The sequence below is a fragment of the Taudactylus pleione genome, unplaced genomic scaffold (genome assembly GCF_031769625.1).
Source record: "Taudactylus pleione unplaced genomic scaffold, aTauple2 ptg000517l, whole genome shotgun sequence".
Classification (NCBI taxonomy): domain Eukaryota; kingdom Metazoa; phylum Chordata; class Amphibia; order Anura; family Myobatrachidae; genus Taudactylus; species Taudactylus pleione.
In genome coordinates this window covers 3,560,291-3,582,500 of record NW_028284919.1, presented here as the reverse complement: position 1 = coordinate 3,582,500, position 22,210 = coordinate 3,560,291, and positions in this window count along the sequence as shown.

Genomic DNA, 22,210 nt, shown 5'->3' with positions numbered 1-22,210 from the left:
CGACCCGGGCCCGGGACTGGCCCAGGCCCGCTCGGCGCGCAGCTTCCGACCGGCTCCCTCCGAAAAGGACTCCCCTCTCCTCCTGCCGTGTTTCCATCTCGGCCGCCCTCGCTCTTTGTCTCCGCGGCTCGGTCAATTTCTCTCACGCCCCACAGCCGCGGGGACTCACCCCGGCTCTCTCTCTGTCGCTCTCACGGGGGGGCCGCCCCATCTCTCTCTGCCTTTCTCTCCGCAGGCCGGGCCACGGCCCTCTGCGTGCGGGCGCTACACCATCGGGGCAACGGGCGGCGCACCGGGCCCTTCTCTGGGAAAGGGTCTGTTTCGCAGGTCGACGCTCGAGCGGTTCCGGAGAAATCGTGTGCTCCGCCGGGGCCCGGGGGTGAGCGCCTCGCCCGGGAACGAGGACAGCCTCCCCGGAAGCCCCTGGCAGTGTCGGATGCCTGAGCTGGGGCTGACAGACAGAGCAGACCACGACCGCCTGGAGTCAGACGGGGCCCGCCTGCCCTCCCGGTCCCCCCCGGTGAAAGGGGGTCGGAGCGCAAGGCGGACACCTGGTGGACCGGACGCCCTCGTGGCGGAGGGGTGCCGGGCGCGCCGTGGGCTGAGGGAGGGTCAGGTTCGCCCATGAAACCAGCCGGGACCCCTGGGTTCCGGCCGAGCGATCGTCCCTCCCCGCCGGGACGCGGGGTGCCTCATCGATCGGAAGGGTGGCTCAGGGGCACCTCGAGCCTTCTAGCGCTGTGCCCCACGGATCTCTTCCTGGCTCTCTCTCTCGCATCTCTTCGCCACCTATGAATCCGCCCGAGGAATTCCCTCGGACGTCACGGCGTCGCTGCTGCGCGCCACCTTTTGCGGGGCGCCGGCAGATTTTACCCGACCTCCTGGAACCGGGTCCCGGCATCGGGCCCTTTTTCCCGACCTCATTGGGACTTCCAGAGGTTGCAGTTCCCCTGTCTGCCACCAGGTGGCAGTGCACCGCACGGAAGGGTCGTCCTCATTAAGCCTCAACGCAAGACCCACGGGGCTCCCGCACTGGTGGATGGGGCTCTCACCCCGGTCACCCTCCGGTTCCCTGCTCGGGCAAGCTCCGTCACGGCAACTCCCTCATGCTCCTGGTAAAGGGAGGGAGAAGATTCACCCTGTTCAGCCCACACAGGCTTCCATGATAGCAGAGGGGCCTCTCTGCCCTTTTACACCTGGAGCCCTGCCCGGGTAACCTCAGACACAGAACCTCCTTGCACTCTTGGAGCCCATGCACTTTCAGCAGAATCAACCTGGGACAAAGAGTGCCCCCATCGATTGGAAGTGTAACTCGGGTGAAACTGGGAAAACTCGCGCTGTGCCCCACGGATCTCTTCCTGGCTCTCTCTCTCGCATCTCTTCACCACCTATCAATCCGCCCGAGGAATTCCCTCGGACGTCACGGCGTCGCTGCTGCGCGCCACCTTTTGCGGGGCGCCGGCAGATTTTACCCGACCTCCTGGAACCGGGTCCCGGCATCGGGCCCCTTTTTCCCGACCTCATTGGGACTTCCAGAGGTTGCAGTTCCCCTGTCTGCCACCAGGTGGCAGTGCACCGCACGGAAGGGTCGGTCCTCATTAAGCCTCAACGCAAGACCCACGGGGCTCCCGCACTGGTGGATGGGGCTCTCACCCCGGTCACCCTCGGTTCCCTGCTCGGGCAAGCTCCGTCACGGCAACTCCCTCACGCTCCCTGGTAAAGGGAGGGAGAAGATTCGCCCTGTTCAGCCCACGCAGGCTTCCAAGATAGCAGAGGGGCCTCTCTGCCCTTTTACGCCTGGAGCCCTGCCCGGGCAACCTCAGACACAGAACCTCCCTTGCACTCCTGGTTCCCTCTCCGGGCCACCTCGCTCGCAGAGTCCCCATGGGTCTCATGGAGCACGGCCTGGGCCTCGTCGGGTGGGATAAGACCCCGCCCCGTCCTTCTCTCTTGCCCGCTCCTAACAATCCGGGGGAGGAATTCCCCCGTGGGTCTCGCCATCGGCGCTGCGTGCCACCTTCAGCGGCGACTTCCCCCTCTCTTCCCCGAGGCCTTGGAAGCGCCGGACGGACGCGGGCACCCAGATCCGACCTCATTGGGGCCTCCGCAGAGGGGAGTCGGCCTCCCGGGACCGCCGCCCCGAGGCCTGAGGGGCCAATGGGTGGCTGGGGGAGGGGGCTCGGGCTCGACCGGCACGGTGGCGCCCCCCGGCGGACGCCTGGCGCCGGTGCAGCAGCACCCCGAGAAAATTTTTGGGAAAAAAAATAAAAATAAAACAGAGGCCGCCCATGAAGTAAAAACATGGGGAGACTGTAAGGTGGGGGGGGGGGGGAAACCCCAGGCACCCCCTCCCACCCTGGTGGACACGTGGCGCCATTGCACTCCAAAAAAATATTTTTTGGGGGAAAAAATAGACACCCCCCCCCATGAAATGAAAACATGGGGAGAGTGTAAGGTCGGGAAACGCGCCCCCCCAAACCCACCCCCCCCCCCACCCCCGGTGGACAAGTAGCGCCATTGCACCCCAATTTTTTTTTTTCTTTTTCTAAATAGCCACCCATGAAATTAAAACATGGGGGGACACGCGCCCCCCCGGTGGCCAAGTGGCGCCATTGCACCCCAATTTTTTTTTTTTTTTTTCTAAATAGCCACCCATGAAATTAAAACATGGGGGGACACGCGCCCCCCCGGTGGCCAAGTGGCGCCATTGCACCCCAATTTTTTTTTTCTTTTTCTAAATAGCCACCCCTGAAATTAAAACATGGGGGGACACACGCCCCCCCCCCCCGGTGGACAAGTGGCGCCATTGCACCCCAATTTTTTTTTCTTTTCCTAAATAGCCACCCCTGAAATTAAAACATGGGGGGACACGCGCCCCCCCCGGTGGACAAGTGGCGCCATTGCACCCCAATTTTTTTTTCTTTTTCTAAATAGCCACCCATGAAATTAAAACATGGGGGGACACGCGCCCCCCCCGGTGGACAAGTGGCGCTATTGCACCCCAATTTATTTTTTCCCTCTAAATAGCCAGAAATGAATTTAAACATGGGAGAGCGTAAGGTGGGGACACGCGCCCCCCCGGTGGCCAAGTGGCGCCATTGCACCCCAATTTTATTTTATTTTTTTTCTGTCAGAGATCTCTTAAACACACACCCTCAGCACGGCATACACACCGACACCCATAAAACTCTTGGAAACGTGATTTTCAGGGACATGCCCAATTGCTATGTGGGGTAACAGGTACATGCCCTCCTCTTTTGTCTCCAATGGTTTGACTCGTGGGGACTTCATTTTAGGTCCCCACTGTGCTAGATGTCCCACCGGTGTTGGTGTGCTGTCCACCCCAAGTCCCCAGAAAGATAGAATTGCAAGAGCACACACACACACACACACACACAGACACACACACACACATATATATAAAGGTAATGGGTGAAGGTTATTGTGTAAATATGTGGTAGTTTTCCAAAAGTAATCTGTGTAATATAAACAACATGCAATACATGCTCTTTATTTTGTAGCTATAGTATTTAGTTATGTGGTAGTTTGTGTCTATAACATGTTGATGCTTAGGATGGTGATTAATAGTGGAGTCTTTGTTTTTCTCTGAAGTCAACATGGTTGATGCTATATGGTTTTAACAATGCTCTGGAATTGTTAATACTAGCTGCATTTTGACAGTATTGCAAACATCTCTGAATAAGCATGTATAGTGTCATAGATGTAATCATAGGCTGGTATCAGTGTTATAGGGATAGATGTGACTGTATAGATCAAAAACTGTAGGTCTGTTATCATGGGAGTTGAATTAATAACAGTTTGGAATAGGATAAGGGTGATCCCCCACATTCCAAGATGGAGTCTGTGTGATTGGTTTGGTAAGCTATGTGGCTTTAACAAAATGGCTTCCATTAGGCCTGGTGCAATGCACTCAGTTAGCCCTGCACCGCAGGGAGGCGCCAGGCAGGAGAGGCCCTGCCACTGCTTACTCCATTTGCTGGGGACTACCACTTGGGGAATTACATAAGGGGCACTACTAATGGGGGCACTGCATAAGGGGCACCACTACTGGGGGCACTACATAAGAGGCACAACTAATGGGGGCACTGCATATTGGGAACTACTACCATGAGCATTGCTTATGGGGTACTACTGCTGTGGGCATTATGTGTAGGGGCACTACTGCTGTGGGCATTATGTGCAAGGAGCACTACCACTGTGGGCATTATGGGTAATAGGGGCACTAATACTGTGGGCATTGTGTATAAAGGGCATTAATGTGGGCATTGTGTAAAAAGGGACACTATTATGTGGTGTAATGTGAATCAGGGGCACTATGTGCAGTGTAATGTGAATAAGATTGTGCTGCTGTGTGGTGTAATTTGAATTAGGGATACTATTGTGTGACCATGCCCCTTTCTTTTGAGACCACTCCCTCTTTTTGCGGCGTGGGCCTAATACGTGCGCTTTCCCTTTATTGACAAAAGGGAGGAAGGGTGCAAATTTATAGTCTGCAGGGGGTGGAGACTAGCACCAGCCCTGGCTGCCACTATAATTCATATGTTCTGAATAAAGGCACTCATCCTCCACACATTCCCATAGATCCATCATACCAGCTTTACAAATAGACTTACAAACAAACTCAACCTTTCTCTGTATTTCTCTCTACCTTCTTAAATAATACATATTACACACACATGCATACTGTATATAGTCAAAATTTGGATGGATTGTTTCTGACAATGTGATAATATTGTTTTACTTATATGAGAAAAGTAATGAAAATACATGTTATTAAACTCTGTGTGTACTATTTCTTGAACAAAATTATCTTATTGATGTAAAGGTATATTTCCTGGATAGTAACATGCAAGTAAGCTATTAAAGGTATATAATTAGTTATTAATTAGGAAAAGTTATTAAATGATAAAAATAGAATATTTTCTTTAAGGATACGACATTATATAGAGAACTCTGTGGGCGTTTTATGTTGATTCATGTGGTGAAAGGACTAAGTTGGGAAAGATTTATAAAGTAAAGTGCAAGTTGGTTTAGAATCACAGTTAAACAAGCCAAGCACTTCAGCAACAGGTACTGCCGCTTTTGTGGCTAAAGTGCTTGATTTGTATGGGGCCCCAACAAAACAGGCTGACACTGGGCTTATGTTGTTAATCATCTCGACAGTTGGAACATGTCATTATCATCCTCGCCCTCATCAGTGTTGTTAATACCATCATTACACAATATAAGCTCTTTCCCACTGGAATCCACTGTTACAGAAGTCTCAGTAGTTTGTTGTAATTGGCTGCACTGGTCTTCCTCAAAGAAATTGTAGTTCACTTTTATGAACTTTTCTTATATTTTTTCCTTATTATTTTTACTTTTATTGTACTTGAATTATATCATCTTAGGACCTGATTCAGTAGTGAACGCAATTGCACATCGAGCAATTGTTTGTCACTGCGCATGTACAGCGATCAATTATGAACATTCAGAGCAATCAATTGCAAAGTGAATGACAGGCTGTCAGCATTTGGGAGTGGTAATGGGGGGGTGGTCAGAAAAATACAGGCATGTCTGTATGTTTAAATGCCGTTTCAGGGGTGTGCATAATTTAGCCACTGCGATTGCATATGCAGCATGAGAGCTCTCTGCATCCAAAGAGACGTGCAGTGTCTGCGGCTGGTCAGACCTGTTATAAATGCTGCGTCACTGCCCGATGTGCATCAATGGTGCCGATGTTTATGCAGAAATCCAACATTGGACATATGTGAGAAAGCAGTAGTGTGCATCTGTATGCTGGCTGAGTTTTGGCAAACATTAGCATATATTAGCAGCTGCATTCCCTGCAAAATCGCAGCTGCAATTGCAACTACGATCACTGCTGAAGCAGGCCCATAGTGGGTATCATTACAGAGTTTAATAGTGAATTATATAATTATTACATTTATTTAATAAAAGTTACTTTTCTAAGTGTGATTTCAATTAATTCAGGGATGTGCCTGGCCCATAGAGCATTTCTTTCCCCCTCTCTCCTCATATTGTACTTTGTTGCTCTTGGGTGCTCCTCTTTTTGTTCCCTGTCTTTTTCAGATAGAGGAGTGATCATACAGACACACCAAGTTTTACAGAGGCATTACCAACCTCTATATATACACATATATCCTAATAGTGATTCACCAGCACCTGTGCAGCCCCCTTTTCCCAATGTTTCCCCCTTTATTCCCCTTTTTGATTGAGAGTTCTAGCGAGGTAAGCCATTTGGCTATCACAGCCCTGTGTTTTTCTAGCAAGTTGACACTGTTATGCCTCTTAAGGTGCCTACACACTCAGCGATATTTTACACAATTTGCCCAATTCCGATGCATCATGACAACAAATCATGTAAAATATGACCAAATCGTGAGTGTCCACTCACGATCATGATACCGATGCACGTACCCACAGGTCATACATTGCATCTTCAGATCTGCTGTGCTGTAGGGCAGATCTGACAATCTCAGTCACGATGCACTGGCATAGTTAGGAGCCACGATAGATCGTTTGCCACATTGGACAGTTTTTAACACCAAATTGTGCCCACGACTGCGGGGAAATCAGACACAATATCAGATCATGATCACATCACCAAGTGTGTAGGCACCTTAAGTGAAGTCGGTAAAAGTTTTTCTAGCAGGTTGACAAAAGTATGCCTCTTAGTGAAGCCGTTGAAACAGAGAGTAGCCTGCCTGTGAATGAGCTGGTGTTGTGTATTAGATACTGCTGCTACTGAAGGCAATACATCCACCAAGTGGGTTGTCAGTCATGTAATCTTTAATTTGACCAGTACCACTTGTCCACATATCTAAAGTTAACTGGATACACGGCACAATGGCATTTTCTAGGCCAATAATACATGTTTGTTTTAACATCCCAATACAGGCAAGGAATTGCTTTTCTGGAAAAATGCAATTGAGATGGAATTTTGGAGTGGGGATGCAGGACTTAAAATATTTGTCTAAAACTAAATGCATTAATGGTGAATATTAGATGAAGATCTAATGCTAGCATATGCATCATGGCTTCAGTGGTGGGCTGAGCAACTGGATGGCAGCTGTCATACTTTGTTCCTCTTGCAAAGGATTGTTTTACAGTCAATTGTTTGAAACTACTTTTGTTTGTCAGACCCCTTCTGTAATGAAGATTCATCCTCAGCAAAAGCTGTAGTGTGCAAAGATTCTTCTGGGGATTCCTGGATAGAGTGGAAGTCAGTTGGTCTTCGCAAATTGGATGCAGGAGAACTACCTATGATTATTGAGGAGATTGATGATGAAGGTGTTGGCACTGGAGATGCATGTTCTGGGATCTATCCATGCTGTTGCAACTGTAGATGGACTGCTTGTTAATTTTGACAGTATTTTTGAGATTTTCCCAAATAATTAGCATGAACCTGCTGCAAATGACGTAACAGAGAGGAAGTTCCTAGATGGTTAATGTCCCTGGTTCCATTTACTTTGGCCTCACAAATGGTACAGATGGCTTGACAAATGATGTCAGGATTTGGTTAAAATAATTCCAAACAAAAGAGGTGGCTCTTTGGTCTTATTGCCAGGCATGACACTGGCCTTCTTCTCATCACTGGCAAAAACTACTGCCACTGGTGGCTGACTTACTTTGACACAAACAACATCCTCCTCCTGAATTTTATCAACTTCTTCTTGTTTAACACATTCATCATTAACATCCTCAGTAGTGTTAGAAACATAAATATTCCCCTCATCCTTTTGCACTTCCACAGTAGCATCCTCAATTTTTATGTCACCATCTTTAATTTTACTGGTACTCATTATCACATTTTCAGAGGGTGTAGAAATGGTAGAAGAAAATGTTTCTAAGGTTACAGTGTCAGATATGTCAGACTCACACATTGCACTCATGGACAACCGATACACTCTCATCAGGGAATTGTGAAGTTTGTGAAGACACTGTTTGTTCTTCAGCCTTAGTGGTTTTTTTGTATACACTGATTTATCTGTTTTAATAGTGACATCTCTAGACACAGAGCGAGAAGGTGTTGCATGTGGGGTAACAGAAGATGCATGACTGTGTTTGGCACTAGCTCCCGCAATAGGCATTCTATTGCATGAAACAGCAGTAGCAGGACCACCACTTGCAAAGGAAAGCCATGGCCTGAGCCTTTCCTTGCCACTGCATATGGTGGATGGAATGTGTGCAATTTTACATTTTTCAGCAGTAAATTTTCCGGTTATTGTTAGAGGTGATGTTTTTTTCTTAACAATGGGAAAAATTGTTTAGGTTTCAGGTGCCCTTTATTAATCCTTCTTTCCCCTTGACCACCTTTGGTAGATATTGAAGTACTATCATGACTGTCAACAGCAGCAGCAGCATTAGTACTGGGTTGCTGTTCCTGCTCTTCTAGCAATTGATCCATTATTGTTTTTTACTTATAACAACCAAGAAATTATATATGTAAACTTTAGAATTGTTTTGGGGTGCAGATTAAGGGTTGAGCACCACTGCACAGATTTACACTTGTAGGATAAGGTACTATACAAATTTATAGCAAAAAAATGGCCTTGTTTTTTCACACAAAAGTTTACTGACAATTGTTTGCATGCACTTGGAGAAATAGGTCTTTGTGAGTATTGTTTTGGGATGCAGATAAAGAGTGGGACACTGCCGCACACACTGGATGGATAACATACCATACAAATTCAATAAGAAAAGACCACAGGTGTTTTTATTTTAAACAGGATATATATATATATATATATATATATATATGTGTGCATTTTTAATATATAATGAGATAAAACTCAACACAAAGAGGTCTTCTTGGGGTGCAGCAGCATCAAAGTAGAGTATTTTTGGACAGATAAATAATAGGTATAAGCAGAAAAAAGGTGCAGGATCACATTAACAAACAAAAAACAACAGTAGTCAGTAGCACAGACAGTAGATAGCCTGTTTGTTTGCACTGTAGTGTGTGAGTGTGCAGTGTGGGTGACAAACATATATACATTGACAACTGTGACAAGTGACAATGATGCCTGCAGTTACAGAAACCTACTCCTATCTCCACTCTCCAGATCTTTCTTCTATATAAACTCCTAGGACCAAAACCTAACTCCTCTTAACCCAATGCTGCTAATAGCACCCTAATGGTGCCCTGAAGGCTTGGAAGTTGCTAAAGTGTTTTTTTTATATATTTTATAAGCTGCTCAGCTACCAATGTCTACCCACGGCTAACCAGCCGCTCCACGTAGCCGCTTAGCTACCAACATCTACCCACGGCTAACCAGCCGCTCCACGTAGCCACTCAGCTACCGACGTCTACCCACGGCTAACAAGCCGCTCCACGTAGCCGCTCAGCTACCAACATCTACCCACGGCTAACCAGCGGCTCCACGTAGCCGCTCAGCTACCAACGTCTACCCACGGCTAACCAGCCGCTCCACGTAGCCGCTCAGCTACCAACGTCTACCCACGGCTAACCAGCCGCTCCACGTAGCCACTCAGCTACCAACGTCTACCCACGGCTATCCAGCTGCTCCACGTTGCCACTCAGCTACCAACGTCTACCCACAGCTATCCAGCCGCTCCACGTAGCCACTCAGCTACCAACGTCTACCCACAGCTATCCAGCCGCTCCACGTAGCTTCTTAGCTACCTCGTTACTGCCGCATTCCTCAAACTCCTGTCAGTTCGCTGCACCCTCTCATGCGGAGAAACTTTATTAAGCCAAGTCTCCTCCAGCGAGCGTCTGCGCCAAGTAATACAGATCCAAGGCCCAGTCCGGGAACACAGCTCCTAAATTCCACGCTTGTGACAGTTTGCACTGGCCAGATGGACTCGGCAAGTGGTCAAGGATCTGGGATAGAAGCCTTGCAGGATGTACTATCCCGTCTGGAAAGACAGGAGACCTCTCAGGCTCAGCTGATCCAATTTATCCAAGATATGTCATCACGCCTGGACAACATTCAGTCCTTACTGGCTCATCCAGCTCCCGCTGGCTCCCAAGCCGCCTCTCCTCCTGTGGTGTCACCTGCTCCTCCAGTTCTACCTCCTGCTCGTCTTCAGCTCTCCCCTCCGAGCAAGTTCGATGGCAACCCCAAATTATGCAGGGGTTTTTTAAACCAATGCGAAATCCAATTCGAGTTACAATCCGCCAACTTTCCGACGGCCAGAACCAGGGTGGCATATATCATCTCTCTACTCTCTGGCCAAGCACTCGATTGGGTCTCGCCCCTTTGGGAGAAGTCAGATCCCCTGCTCTCCAACTACCCCGAATTTGTTGCTACATTTCGCAAAATCTTTGATGAACCCAGAAGAACCACTTCCGCATCAGCTGATATTCTACGCCTCCGTCAGGGCAGCAGGACCGTCGGCCAATACGTAGTCCAGTTCCAGACTCTGGCTTCAGAACTCAATTGGAACGAGGATACCCTCATCGCTGCCTTCTGGAGTGGCCTTTCTGAAAGGCTCAAAGACGACCTAGCTTCCCGTGACCTTCCAACCAGTTTGGATGGGTTAATCTCTCTCTGCAACAAGGTGGATCTCCGTCACAGGGAGCGTGCCTTGGAAAGAGGCAGATTTGATCGTGGAAGGCCACATCCAGTTTCTTGCTTACCCTCTCCTCCTCTGGGCGAAGAACCCATGCAGGTCAACCGCTCTCATTTATCGGCTGAGGAGCGGCAGAAAAGGCAGAGGCAGAACCTCTGTATGTACTGCGGATCTCCTCAACATTTAGTTAAAACTTGTCCCATTCATCCGGGAAACGCCTCCTCCTAACTTATGAAAGAGAGGTTAAGTTAGGAGTTGCCATTGAATCACAAAGGAAGTCTGATTCCACCATCCAGGCTCATTTAAAGTGTCCTCGAGGTTCCAAAGCTGTATTAGCTCTCCTGGATTCCGGAGCGGCAGAGAACTTTGTCACTATTGAATTTGTCCAGAAGCATCAAATCCCCATGGAAGCGTTGCCTCGAGTCATCACTTTAACCGCCATCGATGGTAGTCGCATTTCTAGTGGAACCATCACCCATCGTACAACACCACTTAAACTTACCATTGGGGTGCTCCATTCCAAACAACTATCCTTCCTAGTGATTCCCAAAGCCTCTCATTCTTTAGTCCTCGGATTACCCTGGCTACTGAGACATTCACCTCAAATCGATTGGACCACCATGCAAATAACCTCCTGGGGTTCCAATTGCTTCAAAGGCTGCCTTCAGCGGGTAATACCTATCAGATCTTCCGTTGTACGGGATTCTACAGACCTGCCCAAAGCCTACGATGGGTTTCAGGACGTCTTTAGCAAGCAGAGCGCAGACCTGTTACCTCCCCATCGTGATTGGGACTGTCCCATAGATCTGATTCCCGGGAAGAATCCTCCTAGAAGCCGAACCTACCCTCTATCTCTCCCTGAGACTCAGGCCATGTCGGAGTACATTACGGAAAACTTAAATAAAGGCTTCATTCGACCTTCCACGTCTCCAGCAGGGGCTGGATTTTTCTTCGTAAAAAAGAAAGATGGTGGCTTGCGCCCGTGTATTGACTACCGGGGTCTTAATGAAATAACTATTAAGAATCGCTACCCTCTTCCTCTCATTACAGAGTTATTTGATAGAGTCAAGGGAGCCACAGTTTTTTCCAAACTCGACCTAAGAGGAGCCTATAATTTAATTCGTATCCGTCCAGGTGAGGAATGGAAAACGGCCTTCAACACCAGGGATGGGCACTACGAGTATCTCGTTATGCCCTTCGTCCTCTGTAATGCTCCGGCTGTCTTCCAGTTTTTCGTCAATTAAATCTTCCGGGACCTCTTGTACAAGTGTGTGGTCGTTTACTTAGATGACATTTAGATTTTTTCTCAAGACCTCCAAACTCATCGAGACCAGGTCAAACAAGTCCTTCTGAGGTTGCGGTCCAATCAACTGTTTTGCAAATTAGAGAAGTGTCTGTTTGAGGTCTCAAGTGTACCATTCCTGGGATACATTATCTCCGGAACAGGCCTTCAAATGGATTCGTCAAAACTACAAGCCATTCTTGATTGGTCTCTTCCTTCTTCCTTAAAATCCATACAAAGATTCCTAGGATTTGCCAACTACTATTGCAAGTTTGTAAAAGGTTTCTCGACTCTGGTAGCTCCGATTACAGCCCTCACCCGCAAGGGAGCAGATCCAACTATATGGCCCGTCGAAGCTACCTCTGCATTTCAACTTCTTAAGCAAGCCTTCATCTCCGCTCCCATCTTAAAGCAACCAGACTCCACCCGGCCCTTTATATTGGAGGTGGACGCATCCTCTGAAGGTGTCGGTGCAGTGCTCTCCCAGCGATTTAAAGATGAAAAACTTCATCCCCGTGGTTTCTTTTCCCGGAAGTTTTTGCCTGCAGAGAAGAACTATACCATTGGAGATCAAGAGTTACTCACCATGAAACTAGCCCTCGAAGAATGGCGATATCTTCTAGAAGGAGCTCATTACCCCATTACCATTTTTACTGACCATAAGAACCTCCTTTATCTTAAATCTGCAAATTGCTTGAACCCTCGTCAAGCCCGGTGGGCAATGTTTTTCTCCAGATTTAACTTCAAAGTCTCCTATCGCCCCGGTTCACAAAACCTCAAAGCCGACGCACTCTCCCGTTCCATGACGAGCAACCCTGATCTACCCATGGAACAGCCCCAACCAATCTTGAATTCAGCTTTCTTCGCCTCTACCCAATTATCTTCTATACCCCCGGTTGGGAAGACTTTCGTCGCTCCGGAACTCCGCAAGAGGTTACTGCATTGGGCTCATGCTTCCCGGTTCACTGGTCACCTGGGTATGGATAAAACCCTAGAATTTATCCAGCGGTCCTATTGGTGGTCTTCGATGAAAAAGGACGTCAGGTCTTATGTGTCTTCATGCATCAAATGTGCCCAACACAAGATACCTCGGCGGGTTCCACACGGTCAACTCCAACCTCTTACAATTCCATCTAAGCCATGGACTCACCTATCTATGGATTTCATCTCTGATCTTCCTCCATCTCGGGGCCACAACACAATTTGGGTTGTCGTGGATCGTTTTTCTAAAATGGCTCATTTCGTACCACTTACTGGGCTTCCGTCTGCACCTCTACTCGCCCAGAGCTTTATAAAAGAGATCTTCAAGCTCCACGGCCTTCCTCAAGAGATCATCTCCGACAGGGGAGTACAGTTCGTAGCGAAGTTCTGGAGGTCACTCTGCTCAGCCCTTCAGATAAAACTCAAATTTTCTACCGCTTATCATCCCCAGACCAACGGTCAGACTGAAAGGGTCAATCAAGACCTGGAACAGTTCCTGCGCACTTTTGTCTCCTCCTCCCAAGATGACTGGATTGACCTTCTTCCTTGGGCCGAATTTGCCCACAATAATCATTATCACACGTCCACCAGCTCAACTCCTTTTTTTACAGTTTTTGGTCAACATCCTCGAGTGCCAGATTTCCCTCTTCATCCCACATTAGATGTGCCTGCGGCCAAAATGTCCCTTCAACGGTTCTCCAACATCTGGGAAAAGGTTCGTTCCTCTCTGACTAAAACGTCAGCCTGGTACAAGAGATTTGCTGACCGCCAAAGACGAGCGGTTCCAAATTTCCGACCTGGGGATATGGTCTGGCTCTCTACCCGAAACCTAAGACTCCGAGTACCCTCGATGAAATTTGCTCCGCGATTCATTGGTCCATTCCCAATCATCAAAGTCTTGAATCCTGTGGCTTACAAGTTAAAGCTTCCTCCATTTCTTCGCATTCCAAGTTCTTTCCATATTTCTCTTTTAAAACCACTAGTCTTAAACCGATTTCAGAAGGTCCTGCCTAAAGCTTCTAGTGTTCAAACACAGCAGGGAGAGGAGTTCGAAGTTGACAGAATCTTAGATTCCCGTCGATACAACCGTCTTCAATACCTCATCGACTGGAAGAATTATGGTCCGGAGGAACGAATCTGGATAAATGCCTCCGATGTCCATGCACCCCGTCTGGTCAAAGCGTTCCATGTGAAATTTCCTCATAAACCAAGGAAGTGTCCGGTGGCCACTCTTGAAGAAGGGGGTACTGTCACACGCCGGCCTGGAGACCCCAGAATCAGACACCGTCGCTTACCTGTGTGGGCGCTGACCCGCGCTGTCTTCCGGCTCCCGTGCTGTAGGCTCCTTCCTCTTCTCCCAAGGCAGTCTCCGCTGTTGTCCTCTGGAGGGTCCCGCTGCTGTGCTGCTCCCATGCCGGCTCCTGCTGACCGCTGGCCCCCGCTGACTACCTCCAGGAAGCGCTGTCCTCCGGTCCATGGGTGCAGCCATCTTGGATTGCCCATGTGACCCCACTACCACCAATGAGGAGCCTTCTCCTTCTCTCTCAGCCTGTCAGCTCCCAGTGTCCACTATAAAAGGATCCCCAATGCTCACACAAGTTGCCAGTGCAACTAGTTTCTTAGTTTAGCTAAGCAAGCCTTCCCACTGCGCTCCAGCCGCTCCACGTAGCCGCTCAGCTACCAACGTCTACCCACGGCTAACCAGCCGCTCCACGTAGCCGCTCAGCTACCAACGTCTACCCACGGCTAACCAGCCGCTCCACGTAGCCACTCAGCTACCAACGTTTACCCACGGCTAACCAGCCGCTCCACGTAGCCACTCAGCTACCAACGTCTACCCACGGCTAACCAGCCGCTCCACGTAGCCGCTCAGCTACCAACGTCTACCCACGGCTAACCAGCCGCTCCACGTAGCCGCTCAGCTACCAACGTCTACCCACGGCTAACCAGCCGCTCCATGTAGCCACTCAGCTACCAACGTCTACCCACAGCTATCCAGCCGCTCCACGTAGCCACTCAGCTACCAACGTCTACCCACGGCTATCCAGCCGCTCCACGTAGCCACTCAGCTACCAACGTCTACCCATGGCTATCCAGCCGCTCCACGTAGCTTCCTAGCTACCTCGTTACTGCCGCATTCCTCAAACTCCTGTCAGTTCGCTGCACCCTCTCATGCGGAGAAACTTCATTAAGCCAAGTCTCCTCCAGCGAGCGTCTGCGCCAAGTAATACAGATCCAAGGCCCAGTCCGGGAACACAGCTCCTAAATTCCACGCTTGTGACACCGGGATGATTAAATTTTGCCTCGTTTTGGCATCACAACTTTTAAATGGGAAGACACGAGCCGGGACACGGATCCACTTGTCTCAGTTAAGTTTGAGTGTGTCCAGTTACCCGGAATCTGAACCCGCACATCTCTAGTATCTAGAGAACTTCACTCTTGAAAAATAATCCACTGGGAATCCACAAATCCTGTGGCAAAATGCATTTTAAACAGTCTCTAAATTAAAAGAAGATTACTGACACAGTTTGAGTTATCTTTTCTAATTATCTGGTCATGTTACATTTACCGTTCTTGACTATCTCTTATTTCTTCACTTTACGATTCATTCTTCATTATATGTATCATTATTTGTAATGGATATCATCTCTTTTTTCCTATTTATCAAAAGGTTTTCTCATACTAATACAACTATTAATCACCATTATTAGAATCATACCACTCTCACTATCTTAACCATTTGTATCACCAACTACTCATATTTTCAATGCACATTTTTTTTATTCATTTTTGTTTAAATAGATATTCTTTTTTTTCTCTATCTTCATTTATTCAGAGCCTATAACATTCACCTATATTGTACACACATACAGTACCTATCTTACCCCAAGTTATCTCTATACCCAAGTTTATAGATATGTAGGACTTAGTTCAGAGTTTTACGCTGTTAATGCTGCAGCTGTCATTTTAACAGATGAAGATTTGTGAAAATATGCTAATGGGACAGCCACCGGGACTTATACTGAGACAGCCACTGGAGCCATCGCAGCTGACTGCAACTGTGTACACATATGCAGCATCAGATACATATGCAAACATGGACTCCTTGAGTGAGTCTATGGTCACAGTTTGGCCACCATAACTGAGTCCTGTTTCCTGTGAGATGCAGATGCAGGATGTGACACACCCCCAATATGGTCGAGACAAGCCAGCATTTTTTGCCGACACTCCTTTTGCCTTCCCCAAATGCTCTCTGCCTGTCAATCACTGCAACTAAAGACTCACAGCCTGTGACTATGGTAATGTACCTTAACATATGCACAGGATGACTCAGACCCATGAGCTGTGCAAAAAATCATGAAACATTGGCACTGCATACAACTCTGAATCAGGCCCATGATCCCTGCCCAGGAAGTTTGGTACCCATTATTAACTTGTTACCCTATATCCATATCCTGACCTATTATACAAATAACAATACTTCTCTCCACTTTCCCATCACCAACATATATCTTTATTATTAATCCTTTTTTTTTTTTGCTACACTATATTTCCAGTTTGTACATCTCTTTCATTTTACTTTTAATGAGAGTATACTTTCTATTCCACTTTACCTTTTATCATTCACACAATAGACTGATTCACCCTCACTTCACCCATTACTTGACCTTTCTCTCTTCAGTTCTTTTATTTCTAACTTATCTCTCAATCCTATTGTGTTTATATAATAAATCTCTTTTATCACCCTACCTCTACCCATCTCTAATATGTCTTGCCTTTTTTTAGTAACCATGGCACATAGAAGGCTTATTTACACTATCTAACACTGTTACATTTCTCTGCAGCCCTCTTATCTCTCTTCTGTCATACAGTATAAATTTTAGCTTCCTATAACAAGAACCAATGAAGCCCTAGTTAATGATCTACAACACAGAAATACATTTACCAGCTATCAAGACTTTATACACAGATGAACAGATAATCACTTGACCACTGCATGTTATCCATATTACACTGAAAATATTTCCAACACAATGACTAATGAGTAGGTAATGTATGGTTTGTATTACTGGAATTTTGAGGTTCCTTGTGCCATATTTATTACTGGAATTTTGAGGTTCCTTGTGCCATATTTATTACTGGAATTTTGAGGTTCCTTGTGCCATATTTATTACTGGAATTTCGAGGTTCCTTGTGCCATATTTATTACTGGAATTTTGAGGTTCCTTGTGCCATAGTTATGCAGGAAATTTTGGATTCTTTAGCTTGGGACTGGTGCAAGTGCAGATACTAATGATGACAGTTGCAGCGGCTGGTGCTTGATCATGGACAGTACCGGTTTCCACAGGAGCTCCAGCATTAGTTGAACAGATACTTGCATTAACATAATGTAAGGTTTTAATCAGGCGGACTACAGCCACTTCTTGTGCGACTCAGAATCAGCCCCTTCATGGGCACAGAAGTGGACTGAAGATAAGAATTAGAATAGTCAGAGGCCACTGTTACTGTAAGTCACAGCTTAAGTGATAAGGCACAATCCAAAGTAGCAGCATTCACATATGTTTTTCCCTTGAACCATCCAGGAACAATCAGTGCCAGAGATGATCCAGGGGGTGATTCAGAAGTGGATGCTATTACAGAAGCATCTGCGTCCTTTGTCGCAGCCTCTACTGCATCTTTATTCTAATGCCATGACCGATTAGGCACCCACCTGCTTTTGTGCAAATCCACTGATGTGCGTACAAATATGCACCATTGGCCACTCCATCGGACATTACACCTACTCTATGGCAAGTGCAGACTGTCTGACTGAACATGGCACCTGGTGTCAGTGCAACTGCACCTTTAGGTGTAATCGCTGACTCCAGCACACCCACTTCTGGTAGCCAGCCCCCAGTTACAACCCAGAAACTCCCATCAAAATTGTTGAAAGAGAAGTGCCCTTCTGTGTAAACTCCATCTTAGTGTACCACCAGAAAGGCTTCATTCCCTGTACCAAGATGGCCATATGTAAAAATGCACATGCGCGGGTGCCATCTTGTCACTGTGCACAGTGACATGGTGGGAGGTGGATGTCTCCTACTTAGCTTGTGTGAGACCTGGTGATATACCATCCCAAACACTGTTCCAGTGTCCTGTACCGCTACCTGCAAGAGTCATACACTCACCAGCTGGTGATCTATATGAAACCCCACTCTGCTGAAGCAATGCTTCATCTCCAGTGTATATGTAACAGTGAGTATGGCTGTACCTGTTACTGCTTATACTGCTCAATAAACCACACACACTGGTTAAGTACAAGGGCTGTTTATAACTTGAGTCATCCACTGGTGTGTGCCTATTATCCCTGCTGATTATGACACCTGCACACACATCATTTCCAACAGAAATTGCATGGATATGCATGCAATGTCGAGCTGTGTCTCTGTGCAATAACCATTGGGGCCCATGTGCAGTGTGTCTAATGGCATTCTTGCACCCCCCTCTGAAATACTCCCCTTAGCTCCATTTATAAGACTACAAACATCTGACATTTTTGACCCTGGCTAACTGATTTCTTTATAGTACATGCACTGTAATTAGTCTGATTCTCCAGTGAGTGTAAATTATGGAGGCAGCCAAATGGATTTGCCCTTCTCTATGTTTTATTCCACATTAATGAGTAATTACTCTAAAACCAGGTCCAACATTAATTTGTGACCCCCTCTACATCATAGATATGACTATCTGCAAATAAAGCAGTCAAACTGTACTTTTGCCCCAATTGCATTGAATTTATTCAGAAGCATTTATAAAATTTATCATTTTGGCAGGAGACATCTATATCATCTCAATTCAATAATTCTTCCAAATATAACTCTAAAATATACAATAAGTGTAACATAAATTGAGCATTTCATTATTAAGACTGTTCAGCTACCTAGGCTCAAGCAGACACTCAAATATCTTGGGTTTATTTCAAATCTCCATATGAAATACCAGCTAAGGTTATGGAGAAGGGTGCTAACAAATCTCTTTAACGGAATGCCAAGATGGATACATAAATTCATGTGTCAAGTTATAAACATTGGAATGAAACATATGATAATGATTCATGGCTTCAAATTGCTGATTTTATTTCTCTGAACAATAGACATAATAATTAGAGGGGGAAAAAATGACAGTGAATAACGATTTCACACTGAAACTAATTATGACATCGCTAACAAGAAACATCTAGCTATGAAATAGGTTTTTGAAAAATGGAGGGTGGACAGCTTTTTCTTATTACAATTTTAATTGATCACTATCGCATATTATTCATCTTGAACCCTCTTTATCCAGTTTCATTTCTCATCACTGATTGGGTTAAAAAAAATCTTAACGCTAAAGATTAATCTTATTTTGTTTTAGAACATTATGATTCGCCATAACCCATTTTAATTATCCCTCAACTAACTTCAGATCTCTCTTATAATACATATCACACAATTCTTCCAAATATTTGGCAAGCAGTGATACATGAGGCTCATGACTCAAACCTGGCAAGACATCAAGGTTGTAAGAAAACTACTTAAATTCTTAATACATCAATCCAAGTACCAAAGCTCTTATAGAAAAGAAGGAATTTAGCAATAACATAATAATGCTAAGCAGTGGTGCAACTACAGCCCCCGCAGTGGCTTGGGGGCGCGGAGGCTTGTGGGGCGCTGTGGCTTGGGGGCTGCAGATTCCATGCGGGCTGGCTGTTCGCATGGAATCTGCTGAAAACGGCCCTCCAAAAATGGGCGCATCCTAGGAGGAAACAGATGCTAGAGGTCATACTGGACCACTAGCATCTGCTAGGCTAGAGCATAATGCCAGGAACCAGGGCCATAGCTAGGCTTCCCATGCACTCTGCTCCTCCTCATCTTGTCTAATGTATAGTGCTGAAGGAATGTGCCCTTATCAAACAAGACCCCCCACCCCGACCCTGGTGACCTGACCTCCCCCAATAACTTTGAAGATCGTTGCCTTCAGCCGCCTCAGTCCAAAAGGAGCAAGTGTGCAGGGGGAAGAGAGAGTCAGCAGCAGGACTGAGGATAGCAGAACAGTAATGGTAAGCAGCTAAAGTGGGGCGGTACAGCTGGGGTGGGCATGGGGTATCGGTTCTAACCTCTCCTTACCCTGCACTCTATGCTGTACATGTGCCATATTGTCAGTGAGGATCACATTGAGAAGCCAATGTGTACTTGTGTGAGGAGGGGCTAATTAGTACTGGCAGCCTGGATCCATGTGTATATGTACAGTGTATATATATATATATATATCACAGTGTCTATATATGTATTGTGATATATATAAATGTATAGAGATAGCATGCTGTTCCACTGCCTTGGATTACCCTCCTGTTCTACTCCGTTTTAATTGATGTTACCCCCTCCTTTTTAATTTGTTCAATTTACAAGTGGGGACAGGCCTGATGATGAGTGTGGGCTTGTGCTTTCATAGGGGAAGGCCGAAGGAGTTGGGACCCACCTTGTTGTTATTTCATATTCAGTAACTAATTAGATTTCAGAGTGAGGGGTCTTAAGTGCCCAAGGGCTTAATCCGGCCCTGAATAAGGGGCACTACTGTGTGGCTGATGTTATTTGGAGGTACAATAGTGTGGACATGCTCTTATTTTAGTCTGTGCGCCTGCAGTGCACACTCTACCTATTTACAATTGGCGGGTGGGAGCACAAAAGCTTTTTCTGGCACAGGGCACCAAAATGTCTAGTTACGGCTCTGCTGGGAATGCTAGCCCTGCCGGGAGAAAACGCAGAAAGCTGCATCTTCTCCCTTGAAACCCCTGGCAATGAGTGTAGAACCCCTGGCAATGAGAATGGAACCCCTAACAACGAGCATGAAACCCCTGACAACAAGCATGAAACCCCAGGCAACGAGCATGGAACCCCTAGCAACAAGCATGAAACCCCTGGCAATGAGCACAAGACCCCTGGCAATGAGCATGAGACCCCTGGCAATGAGCATGAGACTCCTGACAATGAGCAGATAATTTAAACTTTTTCACTGGGAGCCAAATTGCGTATAAATGGCCCTGTATTCATTTTACCAAATTGCCATGGGGGGGCTTCAGAAACTTTTTTGGCAGGAGGGAGCAAAATTTATAATTATGCCACTGATGCTAAGAGACTTTCTTGGGTTGTCTGTGTCCAAGGTAGTGTGAGAATCAGTGTACACTGATGTTGTAGTGATGTTGTACTGTTAGGGGTAGTCCATAAGTATCTGTCCCTATAGCATGGTTTAGCTAGAATGACGCGCATTTCGCCTTTCAAAGGAGGCTTGGTCACATTCAGTGTCTCACGGACACTCTCTCATCCACTGCCAGTTATACTGTAGATTCCCTGCAATGCCATTAGCGGGAAGGTCTTTATTAGACTACCTGTGGACAACAGAAGTGCCCCTTATCATCTTTTCTTCGCAAGCGCCTCCTCAGGGATCACTCATCTGCCTTTCACTGCATGGGCAAATGGCATGAAAGCAGTCCCCCTTAAAATAGCTGGCCTGGCTCCTTTTATTCTTTCGTAGGTAAAAATAGGCTGCAAGTGAAACCAGTGTGTAAGCGCTGCTACCTCCAAATGCAACTCTTTAAGGCTGATATGTATTGTCAAACATACTGTATAAGCTAGATCAAACAATTCTATTGTTTGTGAAAGCTACTGTAACTATCTATAATCACAATCTTTAGTAATTGTAATTGTTTTTGTCACTTTTTCAGCCTATAACATCTACAACATAAGCCATATCTACCATACCTGTCCACTTTGAATTTTTGTGCTTTCATGCTTCTTAAGGTGGGTACACACTATACAGATATATCTGCAGATCGAGTGATCTGCAGATATATCTGCAGATGATGGTTGTTCGTACACACTGAACAACCATCATCTGTGCCTGCCCTCAGGTCCCGGTGATCAGGGGGCGTGTCCCAGCAGGCGGGGGGCATGTCCTTCCCCCCTCCTAACAGCTGCTGCTGTGTGAGTATGGGCAGTCTGCTGACCGCCCATACACAACTGCCGATGGACAGATATTTTTACTCAGGAGTCGGGCTGCTTTGTCAAATAGTGGTTTGCCCCCTTTGGTTGGAAGCTGTGTCCAATAGAGAAATCAAATAGTTGACGAGGTTCCTTTTATTCTTTCGTAGGTAAAAATAGGCTGCAAGTGAAACCAGTGTGTATGCATTGCTACCTCCTATGCTACAAGTGTAGGGCTGCTAAAATCTCCAACTTTTGCAGTTATTTAGTTCTTTGTCAGAATGGTTACTGTGGAGTGGCAATTTAAGCCTTACTTGGTAAAGGCTGTTTAATGAACCGATCCAGTTGTGAGATGATTATGGTGCCATTTTGAATAATAGAAATTAAA